At 41.5% G+C, this 21,846-nt stretch overlaps 1 protein-coding gene across 1 annotated transcript in view; it reads right to left on the bottom strand.

The window, feature by feature from the left end:
• Positions 1-21,846, bottom strand: part of LOC143988185 (uncharacterized) — a 408,289-nt gene that overhangs the window by 134,223 nt on the left and 252,220 nt on the right. The window lies entirely within an intron of this gene.

The raw sequence follows: 21,846 nt of genomic DNA, 5'->3' as shown, positions 1-21,846 counted from the left end.
CCATACCAGACCCTTTATCCGAGCACGCAACCTGACAGGCCACAGGAAAAGAGGGGGGGACAAGAGAGTGGCCCCCTCCCTCCTGAACCATACCAGGCCACATGCCCTCAACATTGGGAGGATGCTTTGGGGGTCTGTGACCCCTCAAAGCACCTTGTCCCCATGTTGATGTGGAGAAGGGCCTCATCCCCACAACCCTGGCCGGTGGTTGAGGGGGTCTGCGGGTGGGGGGCTTATCAGAATCTGGAAGCCTCCTTTAACAAGGGGACCCCCAGATCCCAGGCCCCCCCCTGTTTGAAATGGTAAAGGGGTACGTACCCCTACCATTTCACAAAGAAAGTGTAAAAAATACACACTTTTGAAAAATTCAACAAACACTTGTCAAACATTTGACAAACACACTTTTGAAAAATTCCTTTATGAAAAATAAAAAAAAATAAAAAAAAGATTCCAGTGGTGGTAATCCACTCTTGCTATCCAGCGACGGACGATCATCTCTCCGGGGTCCAGCGATGGCTGATCTGAATCAGCGCAGCGAATCCATCCATCTTCTGTCTCCACGGAGGAGACACTGCGGGGATTCCAGCGGCCTGACGTTTGTTATATGCTGAGGGTGGGGCCATCTGTCATCTGACCCCACCCCCCTCTGACGCAAGGAGAAACACGGGCTTCCCCAGTGACGTATGGGTGACCCCAACCCCCTCTGATGTAACGGAAACCAAAGTTTGTGCAAACTAACGGTCCGTTCGCAGGTTCTGGTGAGAACCGAATCGGGGGGTGTTTGGCTCATCCCTAGTGCCTAGGCAATCCCATCGGAAGTTCCCCCCCCCCCTCAGCTCACAGTCTTTTGAGACATGTCACAGGTCCTGGAAGGCTGTGGGACCATTCAAAAATGGTCCCGCAGCCTTCCGGGTGAATAACACTGGGAAGAGTATAAGGAAATAATTTCTTCAAAGTTTGTTCCCACTCATCATCACTAAGTGTCTCTAGATCCCTGCACGACTGCCCAAAGCTACCCACTTGTGGATTAGTTCTAGGGCTGCAATTAAAGATTATTTTCATAATCGATTAATTTGTCGATTATTGTTTCCATGAATCGATTAATCAGTTAATAGCCTTAAAAAAGTGTGGTGCGTAAATTAGTCAATATGTAAAGTTTAAAAAAAAGGCATTTTATTCTTAAATATCTCTATGCAGTGGTAAATATAAATAACCAACTATATGGTTACGGAGCAAAATCTCTAATCTAACAGACAGAAGAGATATACTATATACAGGCATACCCCACTTTTAAGTACACAATGGGGTTTATTTACTAAAGCTGGAAAGTGCAAAATCAGACTCAATTATGCATAGAAATCAATGAGCTTCTAACTCCAGCTTGTTCAATTAAGCTTTTTAAATAAAACCTGGAAGCTCATTGATTTCTATGCAGAAGTGAGCCTGATTTTGCACTTTCCAGCTTTAGTAAATAAACCCTATTATGTACTTGAAAGGGGGGTATGACTGTATACTATTAGAGGTTGAAGCTGGTAAATATGATCAGACTCAGAGATCTTTTTTTAAAGAAAAAAATTAGTTAAAGACTGTTTTGCAGATTTTCAAACAGAACTGTAATATATTTGCTGGCCATACAAAAATAATGTCTTCCTTCAAAAAAAAAATTTCATATTAAGAAGGTTCGTTCGATTTTTGGATCATTAGTGGTGTCAAATCAACGTTGGTTTTCAACCACAGTGATAGGTAAATTTAGAAATAGTAGAAAACTGCTTGGTCAAAGGAATTTTCAGACAGTGTATGTGGTTTTCTTTCAGAAATTACATTCATTTTAAAACAGAATGTTAAAATCAAGTGGAAATTTCAAACAACATTCTTTCATTCAACAAATGTACAAAGATTTTTCATATGAATATTCTTCTCTGAAATATGATCCATGTGGCCAGCATAAGGCTCCTTATACACCTATGTTTGCTTTTGATCTGTTTCTACACTGCTTTTTGTTGTGCGTTAAGTACAGTATAGAGTGCCCCAATAGCAAGGTAAAGAAAACTTCTGCCTTTAGAACCACTCACTTCCTGCCTAGGACTACATGTCCCATGAGGCATTGCTCCTCACACTTTCACAAGTTCTCAGGCACTTACTGACATGTATGGATGATGTAATGAGCTGCATGTGTGCTGCACTGTATTTCCTGATATGTAAACAAATAATGCATTCTGTATGCAGGCCAACTAATCTGCTGGCCGATTAATTGATTATGAAAATAGTAATCGAATAATTTCATAATCGATTAGTTGTTGATTCATTGTTTTAGCCCTAATTAGTTCTAGTTGTCATTTGTAGAGAAGAGTATATATTCCCTATCAGTCCTTGTTTAGAACGTTTTACAGTTACTGCCAAAGTTAAAATTGATGAAGGATAATATTTTAATAAAAAAGTCATTGTTTGACGCTGCAAAGCATGCCATACTTGCAAATATTGAAAAAATAAATTATTAGGCAAATTATATCTGTCTGTCAGTTTATCAAATGGTTGCAAAACCTCATTGTCATAAAGTTGACAAAGAAGCAGAATTCTGGCCTTCTTCCATAAATCAAACTTTTCAAGCTTCGCAACCTCAGGCAATTGCGGATTATCCTATATGGGCATATATTGAGTATATCCCTCATATTCAGTATCTTGTTGAATAGTAGTCCAAATGTTATGTATTAAATTAAATGTAGGATAATTATGTTCCCTACAGACTTGATAAGCTACTATTAACTGTACTGGTTGATCTATGGGAAAATATAATTTGCTGTATGGGGTCCTCATAACAAAAAACTGGCCACTGGTTGCTGTTCATATATATGGCCCAGGGACACATTGGGCACCTTCGCTTCCATTGTGCTCTTGCTGGTTGTCTAATGTGCTCCTGTTCCTTTAAGGGGGTTTGGGAAGCCTCCAGGTTCACCTGTCCCACATCTATCCATTCCATGCATGTGCTTCCACTGTGGAGACACTTATAAATTTGTAGTGTTAGGACTGCAAGCAACACAGGGTGCCGTGACGAGGCCTTGCAGCTTTTACATGCGTTTTCAAATGTGTGCTAACTAAACCCCTGCAGACAGTAAGACAGGTTAATTTGGTTCATCAGCAGACTGGTGAGTTGAGTTATGGAATTATTTTTGTCTTACATGTATGGGATCCTCATAGTCTATAACATTCCATCCATTCAATTGCTGAAATTGGGATGCCAGATAATACAATCTGGCATTCGGAACAGCCAGACCTCCTTAATTTTTTGGCAACTGTAAAATTTCTAATCTAATCCGGGGATGTTTATATCTCAAAATAAGTTCTCTAAACAAGGTATATATTTGTTTGAAAAATTTCAGAGGAAGCCATACAGGACAATTATGCAACAAAAATAATAATTGTGGCATCCATATCATCTTTATCAAATTAGCTCTACCTATTATCGTTAAAGGGCGTTTATTCCAAAAGTTTCCCACTTGTGTAAACTGCTTAAATAATGGGGCTAAATTTCTCTCCCCATATGTATTAACTTGTGATGTAACTTTAAAAAGGGATGATGGTGCTGTTCTAAAGAATAGTAGGTGCACTAGGAAGTGTGTGTGTCCTATACACACCTCTAAGAAAAAGTGTATATGTGTAAACAGCACTAAATATAAAGTGCAAAGTGCATAAAAATAATAATGATAAAGTGCATCAGATATAAAAAGTGCATCGGCATATAAAGTGAAAAAGTGCAAAACAACCCTGTGTAAAATTGCAAGGAAAAAATTCAACAATATAATCTCAAAAGATAAATTATATGGAAACTGATGTGTATATATAATAGTAATAAAGTGCAAAAAGTGGAATAAATAAAGCATAAATAATTGATTGATTAATTGATAAATATAATGTCCAAAATATAAATAAAATGTCCCAAATATAAATATCCAAAGTGCAATAATGATAAAGAAAGGTTAGTTTAAAACCATAAGCCACAACGACCACAGTCCATAAGTGAAAAGCTGTGCGAATGCAACAAGGAAAAAGGTGACTGTTCAGTGCTCCCCTCCGTCCACTTCCCCCTCTTGTATGGGACTGACTAGAGCGCCTCACCCCTGGTGGGGTAACAGGCGTATAAACTCCTTATCCCAAAGATGGTATCCCTCTTATCTGCATATCCCTGGAATCCAAATGAAACACAACAATGCCCGCTGATCTAGGGTTTGTTAATCTCTAGCACCGGCTTCTTGAATCAATCCTGCAATCATTGCTCGGTGACTGCTTTTTCGCTGTGCTCAGGACTTCAGCTTTCCATACTGCGGTCAACCCTGTTCCCTTTTCTCAGAAACCTGGTGATGTCAAAACATGTCTACTTCTGATGCTGGAACATGATCCTTGCTGGTTTTCACTTAAGGGCTTTGGATTTAAGCCTAAAATGTTAACAGTGGCTGATCTGGATCTCTCCTTATCCCCGGCTGCTGCACATGGATCCTTCTCACTGTGTCTCTCTTTCCTTTGTAGAATTATACTTTTTGGCTTCACTTTGGTGTAGTTTTATAGGGAGGCTGCAGTTCACTATCCTAAGTGTGGATATTTTCAATTATTTATTTGTGATGTAACTTGTATGCCCAATTTATTTAAATGTAGACACTACAGCTATTTGAGAGGCTAAATTTGGCAGATTGGTCACCAAGGGATCCACAGGCAAAATAACTGATTTATCCCAATTAATTGTAAAACCTGAGAAAGAGCCATATATTTTGATTAAAGACATCGCTGCCTTCAAAGAAGATAATGGAGTTGATTTACTAAAGGCAAACCCACTTAGCATTACAAGTGCACTTGGAAGTGCAGTCGTTGTAGATCTGAGGGGAAGATCTGAAATGAGGGAAAGCTCTGCTGATTTTATCATCCATTCATGTACAAGCTTTTTTTGCTGTGCTTGGTGCCCACGTGGGTTGTAGAGCGCTGTGTATCCGATCACCGCTGGGGGACTGGGACCCCAATATACTGACCGATACAGGACCGGGGGAACCGACAACCCTCTACAGACCGATACACGGGGGTCCGACCGTCACCGGAGGCAAAAAGCTTCCAGGTTTTCTGAGATCCAAAATTGTAATAAATTAACTTGGAGGCCCCAGAGAGGATTCTGTTCTCTATTGGGACCACGGAACAGATCACTGTCTGGGGAGTACTGTTAAGAGATGGAGTGCTGACCCACTGAAAGGAGGATATCTTTGATGTGACCTACCGACTATATACAAACGCTTCAATTTATATATTTTCTGGTAAGCGCATTCACTATATGGTGACGGGCACTTCATGCGCTTTCGGAGTGTGTTGAACCACTGGGGTGCTGCCATTTAAGAACATAAACGTTTATTATCTGGACTCACATATGAACTTTTTATGATTGGATTTTTGTTTGTATCATTTTTATGCACTTTTTGCGATTTTTATGCACTTGAGGTGTTTCTCTGATTGTATTAATCATACATATATTAATTATTCACATATTTTAATATCTTATTTCTGGTATATAATGAATTAGAGGGTTGGCGCAGCTTTTTATTTTTGTATTCATGTACAAGCGAAAATCATTTTTTCTATTTTCCTTGCATGTCCCCCTCGGATCTACAGCGACTGCACTTCCAAGTACACTTGTAGTGCAAAGTGGATTTGTCTTTATTAAATTAACCCCAATGTGTCTCCCAGAAATAAAAGTGTATCACCTGCATATAAAACAATCTTATCCTCTCCTAAGGGTCTACGAAACCCAATAATATTCAGTGATTGACGGATATAGACAGGCAATGGTTCCAAAGCCAATGCAAAAAGCAAGGGTGATAATGGACATCCTTGTCTTGTTCTTCGTTGCAGTGGAAATGTCGCAGATATATGTCCATTTACCTGCACCCGTGCCACCGGTGCATTGTAAAGGAGTTGTATCAAACTTATAAACTGGGATCTAAAACCTAATCTACTATTGATGCTAAAAGATGGCCCGCGTTTTCCCCATCCTCAAAATAAGGTTGCTGGAGAAGGATGCAGCTGTCAGATGTAATTATAATTACATCTCTAAATGTTTTTTTTAAGTTGAAAGCGGTGTAAGTACCTGAATGTGACTTGGTACTTACTTGACCAGTCAGGTGTGTTGCAGTGCAAAGAGCGTGTTGATAGCAGGAGAGACCAGAGTGACGTAGGAATGAGTTCATCATTGTGCTGATTCCCCTTTTTACTGTCCAGTTACAAAGTGGAAGTGAGGAGTAGACCTGTAAGTGAAAGTGAATATCCCCCGCATTAGAGCAGGCTGTGCTGTGGGTCAAAGCTGTGTTAATCTCAAGACTAGATAGACAAAAACAAACTAAAATCCTTTGGTAGATAAAATGGCTTTGTAATTTTTTCTATGGATATAAAGTCCATCTTCAGGTAAATACAAAACTGTGGGGGCAATTATGCTCACACTGCATGGGTAAATAGCATATTTTGTGTAGGGGAGAGGGAAAACAGTATTTCTTATCTGATCATCCACTACCCTGGCAGGCGGTGCTCTCTTACGATCTGACGGTGGACTGTCTCTGATCCTCCACTACCCCGGCAGATGGTGCTAACTCCAATACGACGATGGACTGTCCCTGATCCTCCATTATCTTAGCAGGTGGTGCACTCCTACTATATGACATTGGACCGTCCCTCAGCATTCTCATGTCCAGAACAGAGCTATACACCCTGCTCCTGTCTTGATGATGTGAGGACTCTAGTCAGCTAGATCATGTAAGTATATCTGCTTATATTACCCCCCTAGACATAAACAAGCAATTAACCATTCTAGTGTGGGCACAGCTCTACTGCAAGAGATAATTTTTTATTTGCCCAGAGTTGGGCTTTAAGATATTTCACTTTAAAGGAAAAAATATTAAAACGACTCGTTTGGCAGGCTCCCAATCCTCAAAAAAAATAAGCAATATGAAGGTTATTTGTACACTGAATTTATTAAAGTGGATGTAAACCCAATGTCATCCTTTCTAAACTACTGCCATAGGTCTTATCTAGAAGGATATACACGCCTGCATGTATATTTATCTGTCAAATGTCTCCCCTCTCTCTGCTATGAGACCTGAAAAACTGCATATTCTGTGGGTGGGTCTGTTGTCTGGAGCTCGGTAGGTGGCGTCGTGATGTCAGTAGACTCCCCGCCCACCTCTACACTCCCCTTGTCAATATGCATATTCTCCTGTGTATTTCTTACACTGAACTTCTGCTATGATCTCTAACATCCAGTGAGAAGACAGGAAAGTAACCACATGACTTCAGCATGTCAAATCATGCTGAGGTGGGGAACATCCAATTCTGGCAGAGCAGCAGAAGAAAGGAGTGGGAGGGAATTAAACAATAATGCATGTCTCTTAGGCTAGTGCACAAGATATGTAAATCACCTTTTACTCACAGCAAGGGGGAGGATTTGACAAAGTTTTTCTCTGTTTGTCAAGATTTATCTCACTGAACAATAAAAGATGATTGCTCAGAGATGGAATAACGCTTTGTGGCAAGACTGAGCTCAATTGATAGGAAATCTTATACTCTACATCAGCCTTTCTCAACCTTTTCAACACAGAGGAACCCTTGAAATAGTTCTCCAGTCTAGGGGAACCCCTGCTAAAAATGAGAAATCTACAACTCATGATACATTAGTGTGATGGTCAGTGGGAAGAATGGTCCTTACACTTGTGGCCATTGGGAAGAATTACCTCCTTACAGATAGCTAAAAAGATCAATGATGTCGGTGGAAACTTATCCGAGAGGCAGAAATGGCCCAATGCTGAAGGAACCCCTAGCAACTTCTGGAGGAACCCTATGGTTCCACGGAACCCTGGTTGAGAATCACTGCTCTACATTATGACATAAAAAAAAAAAAATTGGGGTTTACATCCACTTTAAGGCAAATAAACATATTCTTGAGTAGAACCAAAAAAAGAACACAAATGCTTCCATTTGAGTTTCATAAATTACAAAAAATATATACAGTATCTCACAAAAGTGAGTACACCCCTCACATTTTTGTAAATATTTTATTATATCTTTTCATGTGACAACACTGAAGATATTACACTTTGCTAAAATGTAAATTTCAAGTGTACAGCTTGTATGACAGTGCAAATTTGCTGTCTCCTCAAAATAACTCAACACATAGCCATTCATGTCTAAACGGCTGGCAACAAAAGTGAGTACACACCTACGTGAAAATGTCCAAATTGGGCCCAATTAGCCATTTTCCCTCCCTGGTGTCATGTGACTCTTTAGTGTTACAAGGTCTTGGGTGTGAATGGGGAGCAGGTGTGTTAAATTTGGTGTCATCGCTCTCACTATCTCATACAAAGAACTCTCTGAGGATCTGAAAAGATATGGCCTAGGCTATAAAAAGATTGCCAAGATCCTGAAACTGAGCTGCAGCATGGTGGCCAAGAACATACAGTGGTTTAAAAGGACAGGTTCTACTCAGAACAGGCCTAGCCATGGTCAATCAAAGAGATTGAGTGCACGTGCTCAGTGTCATATCCAGAGATTGTCTTTGGGAAATTGACGTATAGTACTGCCAGAATTGCTGCAGGGGTTGAAGGGGTGGGACGTTCCGTCTGTCGGTGCTCAGACCATACGCCACACGCTGCATCAAATTGGTCTGCATGGCTGTCTTCCCAGAAGGAAGCCTCTTCTAAAGATGATGCACAAGAAAGCCTGCAAATAGTTTGCTGAAGACAAGCAGACTAAGGACCTGGATTACTGGAGCCATGTCCTGTGGTCTTATGAGACCAAGATAAACTTATTGGTTCAGATAATGTCAAGCGTGTGTTGCGGCAACCAGGTGAGGAGTACAAAGAAAAGTGTTTCTTCCCTACAGTCAAGCATGGCGGTAGGAGTGCTGCCAGCTCTGGGGAGCTACAGTTCATTGAGGAAATCATAAATGCCAACATGTATTGTGACATACTGAAGCAGAGCATGATCCCCTCCCTTCAGAGACTTGGCCGCAGGGCAGTATTCCAACACGATATTGACCCCAAACACACCTCCAAGATGACCATTGCCTTGTTAAAGAAGCTGAGGGTAAAATTGATGGACTGGTCAAGCATGTCTCCAGGCCTAAACCCTATTAAGCATCTGTGGGGCATCTTCATACAGAAGATGGAGGAGCGCAAGATCTCTAAGCCCACGTACACACTGTCGGAGATTTTGGCAACCAAATCCGTCGGATTTTGCCCGTCGGATTTAGTCCGACGGATTGTGTCCGAAACTGTTGCATACACACGGTCGGGCCAAGTTGGCGAAAAATCCGATCTTTCAGAACGTGATGACGTAATTTCGTTACGATGGGACTACATTCAGGCTAGTAGCCAATAGCTTTGATGTAGGAATTTGATCTGAGCATGCGTGGCACTTGGTCCGATCAAAATGCTCTACACATGATCGGATTAGGTCCGTCTGGCCCAGTTGGTCGGGAAATATTTCCAACATGTTGGAAAATTGGGTCGGACGGAGATTCGGACAGAATCAGTCCGATGCATACCACACACAGTCGGATTATCTGACGACACGGTCCGATAAGACTCATTCCGACAGATTCTCTGACCGTGTGTACAAGGGTTTACATCCACCAGCTCCATGATGTCTTTATGGAGGAGTGGAAGAGGACTCCAGTGGCAACCTGTGACGCTCTGGTGAGCTCCATGCCCAAGAGGGTTAACGCAGTGCTGAAAAATAATGGTGACCACACAAAATATTCACACTTTGAGCCCAATTTGGACATTTTCACTTAGGGGTATACTCACGTTTGTTGCCATCGGTTTAGACATTAATGGCTGTGTGTTGAGATATTTTGAGGGGGCAGCAAATTTACACTGTTATATGAGCTGTGCACTCACTACTTTGGATCAAAGTGTAATTTCTTCAGTGTTGTCACATGAAAAGATATAATAAAATATTTACAAACATGTGAGGGGTGTACTCACTTTTGTGAGATACTGTATATGTGTATATATTCCCTGATGGGGTCATTAGGGTCTTTTTTGTTGCAGAATCTAAAATACAACACAACATTTGGCTATAATGCTATGTATCACAACATTTGAAGTTAAACAGTGTATGTCATAGCCTGACAAATTTCAGGAACCACTAGCTTAAGAGGAAGCAAGAAATGTTAAAACTCAGCGCCAACTAAACTAGCTGTTGCCTATGCCACTGCTTCCCAGTGACATGTTATGTTCACCGTGGATGCAGCTATTCTTTAGAGAATTCCTATACACTTATGTAGCCCTTACCCCCGAAGGAGCTGCTGGTATTTGATTGGGCTTACCGTTACCTCGCCATTCCACCGTGTCCGTCATAGAGGTCCCATCAAAGAATTTCTCACAGATTTCAGCTCTAACACTTATGTCGCGTACACACGGGCGGATTGTATGGCGTACTTAGTCCGTCGAAACACATTTCAGCGGACAATCCGCTCGTGTGTGGGCTTCAGCTGACTTTTTCAGCGTGCAGTCCGGAGTACTAAGTATTTCGGTTTTTTCGAAATTCTGTCCGTCGTACTTTGGTTTCAGCGGACAATACGGTCGTCAGTATGCTAGTTCGATGGACTAAGAATGGCACATGCCCAGAAAGGATTTACACGGCGGAAGGGTGTTTTGCTGTGTCTTGGACTTCCTATTTCTAGTCCCGTCGTACGTGCTGTACACGTCATCGCGCAAGCTTTCGACGGACTGTTTGTGTATCTGTGTGTGGTCAAGTCCGTTCAGTGGAAAGTACGACGGACTGTCCGTCGGATTGTATGACGGACTAAGTACGCCATACAATCCGCTCGTGTGTACGCAGCATTAGTCCTTTTTTCCAATGCTTTATTGACAAAAAAGATATTTCAGTAGAGGGATGGAAGGTTTAGGGGGGATTCAGGTATCTTATAATTGCGAGTCAGGTATACTTCTTGATCCAGAGGACAAACAGCTCCACAACTGGATCCAGCAACCACCGGATAGGCCTCTCTCACTGACCTAGCAGCCGATGTGATGCTTGGTCATAGTCTCTGCCACAGACTTAAAGAATTAGTAGAACTGTTGCACAATCCTCTGCCACGGGATTATGTAACCAGTACCTTTTGCATTATCAAAGAACAGTCGCACAGTACCAGTTTCTTTCAGCCGAGCCGGTGATACTGTGAGGTAAATGACGCGTCCTCCAATTGAGTCTCCAGGCTTTTCTAGAGGCACCAGCCTTGCTGCTCGGTCCCCTCTCAGAAAAGTCCTCCCATGGTTTATCTAATTGCTTGGCTTCTCCCCTCAGGCAAGACAGCTCAGGACCACTCCTGGATTAGTAGGCCCCAGGACTTCTGGGCCTACCTTTCAGCAACGAAGCCTCGGGCCAGCCAGCCCTGAGACAATTTGACTGGCAGCAGTACACCTTAGGCCAGGAGGGCCATCGGGTCCGAACACACCCCATCATGGGGTCCGTTCCTTAAGTACCCTCTCCCAGAATGCACAGTGGGCAGACCACTCCCACTAACTGTTTCCGGGCAACCAGCTTGTTGCATTTTCCAACCTTGGCCAATAACTAGCGCGCCACCCCCGGCCAAGTGGAAAGCAACACAACCCAGCTGAACTGGAACAGAACCAGAATTTTGACATAATCAGTCTGAGCTTAAACTACAGCTCAGACAAACTAAATTTCTACTTATAGCGTCTGCCCATCAGGAGCAGAGCGCTACACTTAAATTAACTTAATTCTAACTTTGCTTTTTCCCCATGCTCAATTTATTCCTTGTAATATATCACATAGATTAGTGGGTAACCGGACTCAGCATCTACTCAAGATATTAGAAGAATTTCGATTTTAGTTTAAGGGTATTCTTCTTTTTAGGAATTGTTTACAGAACAATACATTTATTGCTAGCTTTACATATTTCTGCTGTACAAAATACTATCAAAACAAGTGGTCTGGTATGACCAGACCTGTAGATAGCACATGAAAGCAGAATTCACAATTTCCAATCATCATAATGTAGAGAAAGGATTTATGTCAGAAGAAGATGAGCTTTTTTATAATCAATGTCACATTTTATTAAAAAGTCTTTAATAAATTGACATTTTTCAATTTCTACATTCTTTCAGTCTAATCATTTTAGCTGGTTATTCATGTTTTTTTCTCTGTGCCATTTTTGCCTGCAAGAAAATAGTCTATAAATATTTATAAGCAACACTAAACATATGTTTTCAGGATGTAGCCAGACAAGTATAGCTGAAGGAGTAGAAGCCTGGAAATTATAACAGGATGATAACTAAAATGCACAAATTTAAACAAGAAGCAACGAGATGTGAGATTTTACAGTATTATCTTTTCATGGTGTAAAATACACGATAAAAGTACCAATCAATTATCAATATGAATATATCAATTTCAGTTAGACCTCATGCACACAGTCTAATGAAAAAATAGGCATTTTTTTCTGAAAGATTTTGGAAGAAAAAAAAGCCTCTAATGTTACAAAATGTATGTACACTCCTTTATTTGCATATGGTGTTGAAGCATAAATGCATTCTACTGATCAGAATATGATTTATTCTAGCTATTGAAATACACTTACATGCATACACATGCATTTATGTCCATTTAGACATACCCTTAACCTTGTACTTGCATTTTTTTCTGCTCAAAAGCTTCCCTCAAAATATGTTTTTGGTGTATTGGAGTTTTTTGTAAACGCTCCTCTTCAAATACTCCTGCAAACACCTGTGTGTGCATGGCCACATAGGCTAACATAGAGGTGCTTTTACAGGAATACAAACAATGATACACGCCTATAGCCTGCATGGGCATGTTTTTTTAAGTTCCATATTCATGAGGGAAAAGAGAAGGCACTTCTAAGTGCTGTAAACACTAAACATTTATTAGACCAAACAAGATTAAAAAAACCTTACAAGATGTACAAGTGTATAGGCTCATCAATCATGGCTTTGCCTTTGAAGGAGGAGTGAATGGGCATGCTCCGGAATGCGTCCCATCCACTCTGACATCACTTTCGGGGATCCTGCGCTCCACACTGGTCCCCACAGAGTGGCTGCCCCTCCTGTTTTTTTTATGCACAGCTCTCCACCGCTGGCCAGTATTGGACACCACCTACAGTTGTTATGTCCACAAGGGACCCCTCCAGCTGGACGCTGTTTATATTGATGAGCCTGTACACTTATAAGTGTTTTTAATCTTGCTTGGGCTAATAGAAGTTTAGTGTTTACAGCACTCAGAAGCCTGCGGGATGGAGGTACGGTCCCATTGGATGAACATAAGGTATATATTAGTGTTATTCCTAAACCCAACAGGGACCCTATTGACGTTCGTAATTACCGCCCAATTTCACGAATAAATTGTAATTGAAAGATTCTTACAAAAATTTTGGCCTCTTGCCGTAATACTTTTTTAGAGCATTACATTCATAAAGACCAATCGGGATTTATAACAGGATGTCAAACCCTAGATCAAATTCGTAGATCCATAACCCTGATCTCAGTGGCGTGTTCCATCTGGGATGCTCCACTTACCTGGGAACTCTTGCTCCTTTCACTGGACCTTAATAAGGCCTTTGACAGCCTAAATTGGAACTACCTTTTTGTCACTCTAGAGATCCTAGGGTTTGGCCCTACGTTCCTTTCCTTGCTGAAAACATTATATAATTTCCCATTAGACCAAGATTTCATTAGAGGTCATAAACCACCACTATTCTTTGTCCAGCATGTTTTGAGACAGGGATGCCCACTCTCTCCTTTATTATTTGCATTGGCAATAGAACCCCTAGCTATGGCGATTCGTTCCACTCTGACATTCACGGTATTCGTTGTGGCCAACAGGAACATAAATGTGCACTATTTGCCGATGATGTCCTTATGTACATCCCTAATCCCCAAGTAACTTTGTCTAATTTGCTGTCCCTATTAGATAATTTCTCACAACTCTTTGGCCTGTCTCTGAATTCTCAAAAAACAGTAGCATTTAACATATCATTACCCTTTGCTATGGTGCAGACTCTTCAAAATACATATACATACCCCAGAGGGATCAGATATCTGCGATATACACTTCTCTTACTGAGCCAGATTCAAAACTTACCTATATGGACCAGTGGGAAAGGGACTTGAACCTTACCTTTGATCTGAGTGAATGGCAAAATATCGCTTATCAGCTATCCAAAATTTCCATCAATGGCACTCTTATAGAGGCCAACTATAAAACGCTCCTACATTGGTACCTGGTACCAACTAGGGTAGCTAAGATGCATCCTTCTACAGTAGGTGACCGTGATATTGTGTCAATCTCACCACTTTTATAGGCGAGATTTCCCCCCTGCGAGCCCCGCCACGGGAGCCAGCGCCGAGCCAACTTGCATCGGGAAAGGAAAAATGCTTCCTTACGACAATGCAACAAGCATTTCTGACATTGAGGCCGGGTTCAGACTGGTGCGGGGATCCGACTTGGATTCCCACCAATGCCAGACACTGTGTTTGGTATGAATCTTGAGGGAGAACTCCACGCCAAATTTTAAATAAAAAAATGCCATGGCTTCCCCTCCAGGAGCATACCAGGTCCTTAAGTCTGGTATGAATTTTAAGGGGAAAAAACGGGGTGGGGGTCCCCCCAAAATACATACCAGACCCCTATCCGAGCACGCAGCCTGGCAGGTCAGGAAAGGGGGTGGGGACGAGCAAGCACCCCCCCTCCTGAACCATACCAGGCTTCATGCCCTCAACATGGGCGGTGGGTGCTTTGGGGAAGGGGTGCGATCACTTATATAGGCATGGGGCGTGGTCACAGGGTGATGTCACAAAGTGACCCGCCCCTTATGACATCACAGTCCCAACTTGACAGCAGAAGAATCGGAGAGCGGGAGAAGACGGCGGAAAGTGGAAGAAGACGCCGGAGAGTGGGAGAAATGGCCGGAGAGCACGGAGAAGAATCGGAGAAGACCCCCGGAGCTGCCTAATAAATTACTTTGAAAACCTGTGTTGTGTGTTTTTTTTATTGACACTTTTTCCCCAGGTGAATGGGTAGGGGTACGATTTACCCCATACTCATTCACATAGGGTGGGGGACCGGGATCTGGGGGGCCCCTTATTAAAGGGGGCTCCTGGATTCCGATAAGCACCCCGACAACCAACGGTTAGGGTTGTTGGGAAGAGGCCTTTGTCCTCATCAACATGGGGACAAGGTGCTTTGGGGTGGGGGGCTGCAGGGTGGTCTGCTTGCTCGTCCCCACCCCCTTTCCTGACCGGCCGGGCTGCGTGCTCGGATAGGGGTCTGGTATGGATTTTGGGTGTAGGGGGGTTCCCCTTAAAATCAATACCAGACCTAAGGGCCTGGTATGCCCCTGGAGGGGAAGCCATGCCGGCTCTATTAGAGAGGCGATATTGACGCTTCTCTCTCACACTCGTTGCAATAGGAAAATGTGACATTTTCCTATTGCAGCCAGCGCGAGATGTACAGCGCGTGATGAGATTGCGCCAGAAACACAATCTCACAGTCAGGCACTGTACTTCACCAAATTGCGATGTGGACAGTTGGGGACGATGCACCATATTTGGCATCAGCTGTGATGGATTGGGATCTGCTTCTGTCTGCATCCAATTATCACTCTTTGCTCATTCCCTGGTTGAACCTATAGCAGCGCTTCTCTGCTTTGGCAGCAGCCTAATTAGAGCGTCAGGTGTGTGGGCGTACCCCTGATGACGTCAGTTGTTGATGAAACGATCATCGGGTAGTCACGCCCACGCACTCTGCGCATGAGCTATCGATTTTTAAACGTCTGTATATAGGACTTTTTATTTGCTAGCAACTCTTTGTTTTAAACCTGTTTTTATGCTAATTGGAGATTGGTGGAAGCTCCCAAACATCATTTACTCCAATAAATCTTCTTGATGAGACAATATCACACTATTTGAAGTATCATATCTTTTTTGCAAGATGTGTACAACCTTTTGAACACTTGGGATACTTACCGTGATTGAGAGACCGTCCAGGACACAGAGGTCATTGACAAGAGACACCCCGGATATCAAGGAGGCCCAGGAGATCTGGAGTTCTTTTCTGGGGATCTATGATCCAATTTGCGCTCTTTGACCTCCCTGAGTACGGGGGGTGGCTGGTGGTCTGGTAAGCCTTCCTTTTACTAGAGGTGACGGGTATCACGAGGTCAAGCAATCACACCAAGTCACATATTCATATGAAGATTTTTTGAAGTATTATTTATTTGCAGTATTCAGCAATTTCTTGGTTTATATGTGATTTTATATGCGATTTATGCACGTTTTTTGCAGTATTTAGCATTTTTTTGTTTTGTATGGGATTTATGGTAACACCGTTCACATTATATGGTCACTAATTTTCACTTTTTTTGTAAGTTGTGCCCAACAACTTTCTTCATATATTTTAGCGCTGCACTTTTTTCTACACATTTATTTATACCTTATATCTGGGTTATAATGTTCAGCTGCTGCATGCTGTTTTTATCAAGCGTGGATATTACTCTCTTTTTTTATTTATTTCACAAACTACCTGATGAAACACCCAAAAAATCTGTAAAATTCATTAATTATATATTGTTAGTGGCGAGGATCACAATCGCAATGCACAGGGAACAGTCTGTAATTCCTCTTGACCAGGTTAAAAGTAAACTCAATTGTATTATGATTAATGGTAAACTCATCCATATACTTTGTAATAAAACCAATAAATTTAACAAGGTATGGGACCCATGGATCAATTACATGTCGACTCCATAGAGAACTCCAGGATGACCCTCTCTTTCTTCATCTCCCTCTTTTTCCCATGTGTTTTTTTTTTCTTTCTATCTTTCTCCCCTTCCTCTCTCTTCCCTTCTCTTCATTACTTCTTTCCTCTTCAATAAATTGTATACACAATACAGATTACTGCACATGGGGCCTCATACGACCATAAATCCTGAGATTACCTCAGGGATCGCGACCGGGATTCCTCGTGACTCCAGATCTCTACTATTCTTTACATATAGGGGTACTCCAGATCATAGCTAGGAGACTATTATTAAACCCCATTGGTATTTAGATGCATACATATCATACACATTACGTTCTGTTATTGTGATAGATGATGAATATGTATTATTGCCATACCTTCTATTTCTCTGTATTGTGATGTTGACAATATGAAAAATTTACTCCATTATGTCAATGTGTCTGGTGATTCAAACTTTGTTTTTCTTTCAATAAAAAAATATTGAAATATAAACGTGCTTTCTCTTTTGCCTTTTCCAGGCAATCCTTGGATCTTGATCTACCAGTCGATCACAGGTAGGTGACAGGTAGACCACCATCATTCTTTGCTGACCCCCAGAAATCTTTCTTGAGCTACCTGACCTTGGCTTGGTATCAAGAGATCCCCAAAATTTCCACTTCTTATTAAGTGATTGAACAGTACTGACTGCCATATTCAAAGCTATGGATATCTTTTTTATATCCTTTTCCATCTTTGTAAAGTTTCATTACCTTGTTACGCAGGTCTTTTGATGGTTATTTTCTACCTCATTATGGCTCAGTGTCTAGCCTGCTTAGTGCATCCATGTGGGAGCTAACAAACTATTTGACTATTATACACAGACACTAATTGTGATTTAAAAAGCCACAAATGTGGGAAATTAACCTTTTTAATTGCCACTTTAACCTGTGTGTACCACCTTCTGTGTCTATACCAAGGCCAAACATTCCAGGTTATGTAAACTTTTTATCAGGGCCATTTGGACGATTTCTGTTATCATTATGATTTAAAAGGGATCCAAAAAAACTATGTGATAATAAATGGCTTCATGTGATTGCTATGCTTAATTAAAGACATTTTTGTTTTTGCATGATCGGTCATATTTTCAATACTAATGCACAAATTTCACAGTTTCTGACAGGGTATGCAAACTTTTGAGCATGACTGTATATGGTGTACATATATGAAATTTTACAAATGAGTGATTGAGACCTGTGATCATTCTTGTTGAGAAAAAAAAGAAAAACATTAAACAATCTAAGTATTAGATTGTTGTTGATGTCTATGTTGCAACCCCCACATATTTAATGCACAATGCATTACTGTATTATTAAAACAATACTTAGTATATTACTACACAGTACTGCATGTCCCACACTATCTATAGGTCATATTACCTTGTGCAGGCGAACCACTTATCTTTCATGTCATATATTGTAGACATTTATAAGACTGCCTCTTTGTCAGATAGTGTGCTCACATTGATTTGTTTACATAGAATCCTCAATTTGTAACGCCTTGTGTGTAATATGGTTGTTTACAGACGTTGGACAACTATAAATTATTACGTTTAATTGTTGCGCATAATGTCATAACTTGTCTTATAAAATGTTATGATATATGACATGAAAGATTTAGATGTGGTTTGCCTAGCAAGAAATAATATTACCTCTAGATAGCAGTGTGTATTTGTATTAATACAATAGCTGCCCTAATACAATGATTTGTTTATTTGATAGGGGTGCACTAATATATAGGTTAGGTTGTCTCGATTTATTTAATAAAGATTAAATATATTATAATACCCTTGAGATTTTAATGTAAAGTGATATTGGCTTAGTTTGTTTTGTTTTTTAATCCAGAGCAGGGTTGGAATTATTATATAATTTTCATATTGCTTTTGAGATCATTAGGTATTCTTAGACATGTGCATTTGGCCCTCATTTGACCTGCTACAAGCTACTGTTACATTCCCATAGATTTCAATGGATGGAGAAACAATTCTGTGGTGAAACAAAAACCTGTCAACATAGGTTCTGATGCACATTATTTTTGGAAAAGAAAGCACACATATCCTACATTGATCACGTCTTACCTTTCACAGCAGTCCTTCAGTGTTATCTATAACTCTGTCTCCTCCTCCCCACTTTCTCTTTCTGTAGGGGTACCCCAATATTCTGTCCCCTCCTCTTCTCCATTTACACCTCCTCCCTTGGTCACTTGATAAACTCCCATGGCTTCCAGTACCATCTCTATGCTGACGACACGCAAATCTATCTCTCTACTTCTCATCTCACTTCTTCAGTTTCCTCTCGCATTACTAATTTACTAACTGACATACAGTATCAGCATGGATATTACACCACTTCCTTAAACTCAATCTTTTTAAAACTGAGATTTTTTTATTTCCTTCCGCTCATGTCGTTTCCCCTGATGTCTCCATCAAGATCAATAATACAACCATCAGTCACTCCCCTCATGCCAGGGTGCTAGTTGTAATCCTGCACTCTGACCTGTCCTTTCAGCCCCAAATCCAATAACTATTCAAATATTACAGAATTCACCTCCATAACATCTCCAAAATACTCCCCTTTTTTAATCATTAAAACCACTAAGCAACTTATTCACTCCCTTGTTATTCCTCGCCTTGACTATGGTAACTCACTCTTACTCCTCTTCAGCCAATTATGAATGCTGCTGCCAGACTCATCCATTTTACCAACCATTCAGTGTCTGCCACCCCTCTCTGACAATCCCTCCACTGGCTTCCCATTGCCCAATGTCTAAAATTCAAAACACTAACAATAACATAAAAAAACATTTAAAACTTTACCCTGAGCTACATCACCAATCTTGCCTCTTCAAATATCACCCAAACGGTCCTATCCGCTACTTTGAAGACCTCCTGCTCTCTAGCTCCCTTGTCTCCTCCTCCCATGCTCGTCTCCAGGACTTTTCCAGAGCCTCTCCCATCCTCTGGAACTCAATACCTCAATCTGTCCAGCTATCTCTTATTCTGTCCAGTTTTAGGCTATCCCTGAAAACGCATCTCATCAGGGAGGCCTATCCTGCCTTCAGCTAATAACCAAATCTTCTATTTCTTGCATCAGTTCATCCCTCACAGTTACTTCCTTTTGTTTCACCAGCAGCTCCCAATTAGATTGTAGGGTCTCAGGAGCAGGGCCATTCTAACCTTCATGTATTGAGTATGGCTGGCATATGTGTGGCATTTTTGGCAAGAAGGCTTCAACAAATTTGACTTGGACACCAGATGTTCTGTAGTCTCTAAGTAAGAGCCACTCTACTGGAAAATGACAGTTTTTATCTTTGTCACTTGCCTTTCTGTTTACCCTTGGTATGAACCACATTTTAATCATCTCTGGAAAGTTGGCCGATCTTTATGGTAGTTATTGACAGGGTTCACAGCTCTTCTGAACTGCTTCATGCATAGCTGATTTCTCTATAGGTTACTGGGTTTGAAAAACGATACTATGGAGTGGTGAAAAACTGGACTGTGAAGTGTTCCAAACTAGCTCAGTTTGCCATACAGAGGCTCACTAGCCCATGCTATCAGCTTTAGCCAGTATAGTGCTATCCCTGCAGGAGCCGCTGGTGAATATGGTTATCTCCCACCCTGCACAGGCAGGCATGTGAATTTTACATTCACTCTGAAGACAAGAAGCAGTCCTTACAGATTAGTTTTTTTTTTTATTTAGGAGATTTAAACTTGGCTGGGGATGGGTTGTTATGGGATTGCCCACTTGGTCAATAATAAATCTTCTTGACTCAAATATATAGACATCTGTTATATATACACTTCTCCTCTTCTACCTCCAGCATAGACTTGCTTGTAGAACCACAACTCCCAGGACCAGCTAGCACTGACAGGATCGTCTGACAAGAGTGTAATCAGACCATACCGAATGTTCTTTGCAGGCAGGGACCGCAGGCAACCTTTAGTAGTGTAGCTAAAATAGAGGTCTTTGGTGCTACCTGTCCTATTCCCACAGCTACTGCTCCCAGTACCACCTCTTCAGGCACTGCCAGCCCACCTGGCTACTTCTCCATAGTCCTCCCAGACTGACTCTGCATCCATCTCAGACTGCTTTCACCCAGTCCCTTCCGGCATGCCTCTCAGTCCTCTGACTGCAACACTCACCAGCCCTCTTGGCTGTCTTCCTCTCTGGGGATCTACCTGGCAGTGTCCTTCTGCTGCCCTCTCCTGTGCCCCCTAGTCAGGATCCCTATGTATGTCATGAAGAGGGGTCCCTTCCACACCTGAGCTCAGGCCTAAGTTCACCCCCCGCCCCACCCAGACTGGGGAGCTACACCTCCAACATACTAGCACTCCATCTCCATCTTCCATCCCAACTCCACTGACCCAACTGAGCTTGCCCTGAGTATTTGAGGGGGCCTGCCCCCTGACAGCTCATCTTTTGGGGATTGCTTAGGGTCCTCAGAACACTCCAGCCGGCTCTTCCTAGACCCCTCCCAACTGCTTCTGAAACCTTCTCCGAGTTTCCAGGAAGCAGGGAGGAGCCACCAGAGATGCTGCTGTGTCATCTAGTCTACGCGAGTCACTCAAAACCCTGACCCAGAAAAACACACAGGCTTGGCTGCAAGCCAAGCCTGAATTTACCTACACTAATAAAAATTTTATCCTTAGCACTTTAGCCATGCTTGGCAATGCTACACCAGCAATTCTAGAAATGTTGACTAGTGGCAGATCGTAATCTTGGTGCAAGCAAAAAAGGTTCATTTTTACAGGCTTAGGCTAAATTAAATGTTTAACTGAATTCAAAATTTCTATATGAATTGAACAAAACCCTCACTTACTTCCTAAAATCAATTGTATAATTAAAGAACATTATGTGGCCAATTGCCAAGACTAGCATAATGCAAAACAATGTTTCATGTAGAATTAGGAAATATACAAAGCATGGACCTTTTAATCTTTGGCCATGTGGTTAGTATTAAAAATGAAATATGCAAACTGTAAAGCAATGTTTAGCACACGTTTTGCACAAT

This window comes from Lithobates pipiens, unplaced genomic scaffold, assembly GCF_037356315.1.
Source record: "Lithobates pipiens isolate NorthernLeopardFrog02 unplaced genomic scaffold, aLitPip1_a1.2 Scaffold_18, whole genome shotgun sequence".
NCBI classification, from domain to species: Eukaryota; Metazoa; Chordata; class Amphibia; order Anura; family Ranidae; genus Lithobates; species Lithobates pipiens.
This window is presented reverse-complemented; position numbering and strand designations above follow the sequence as displayed.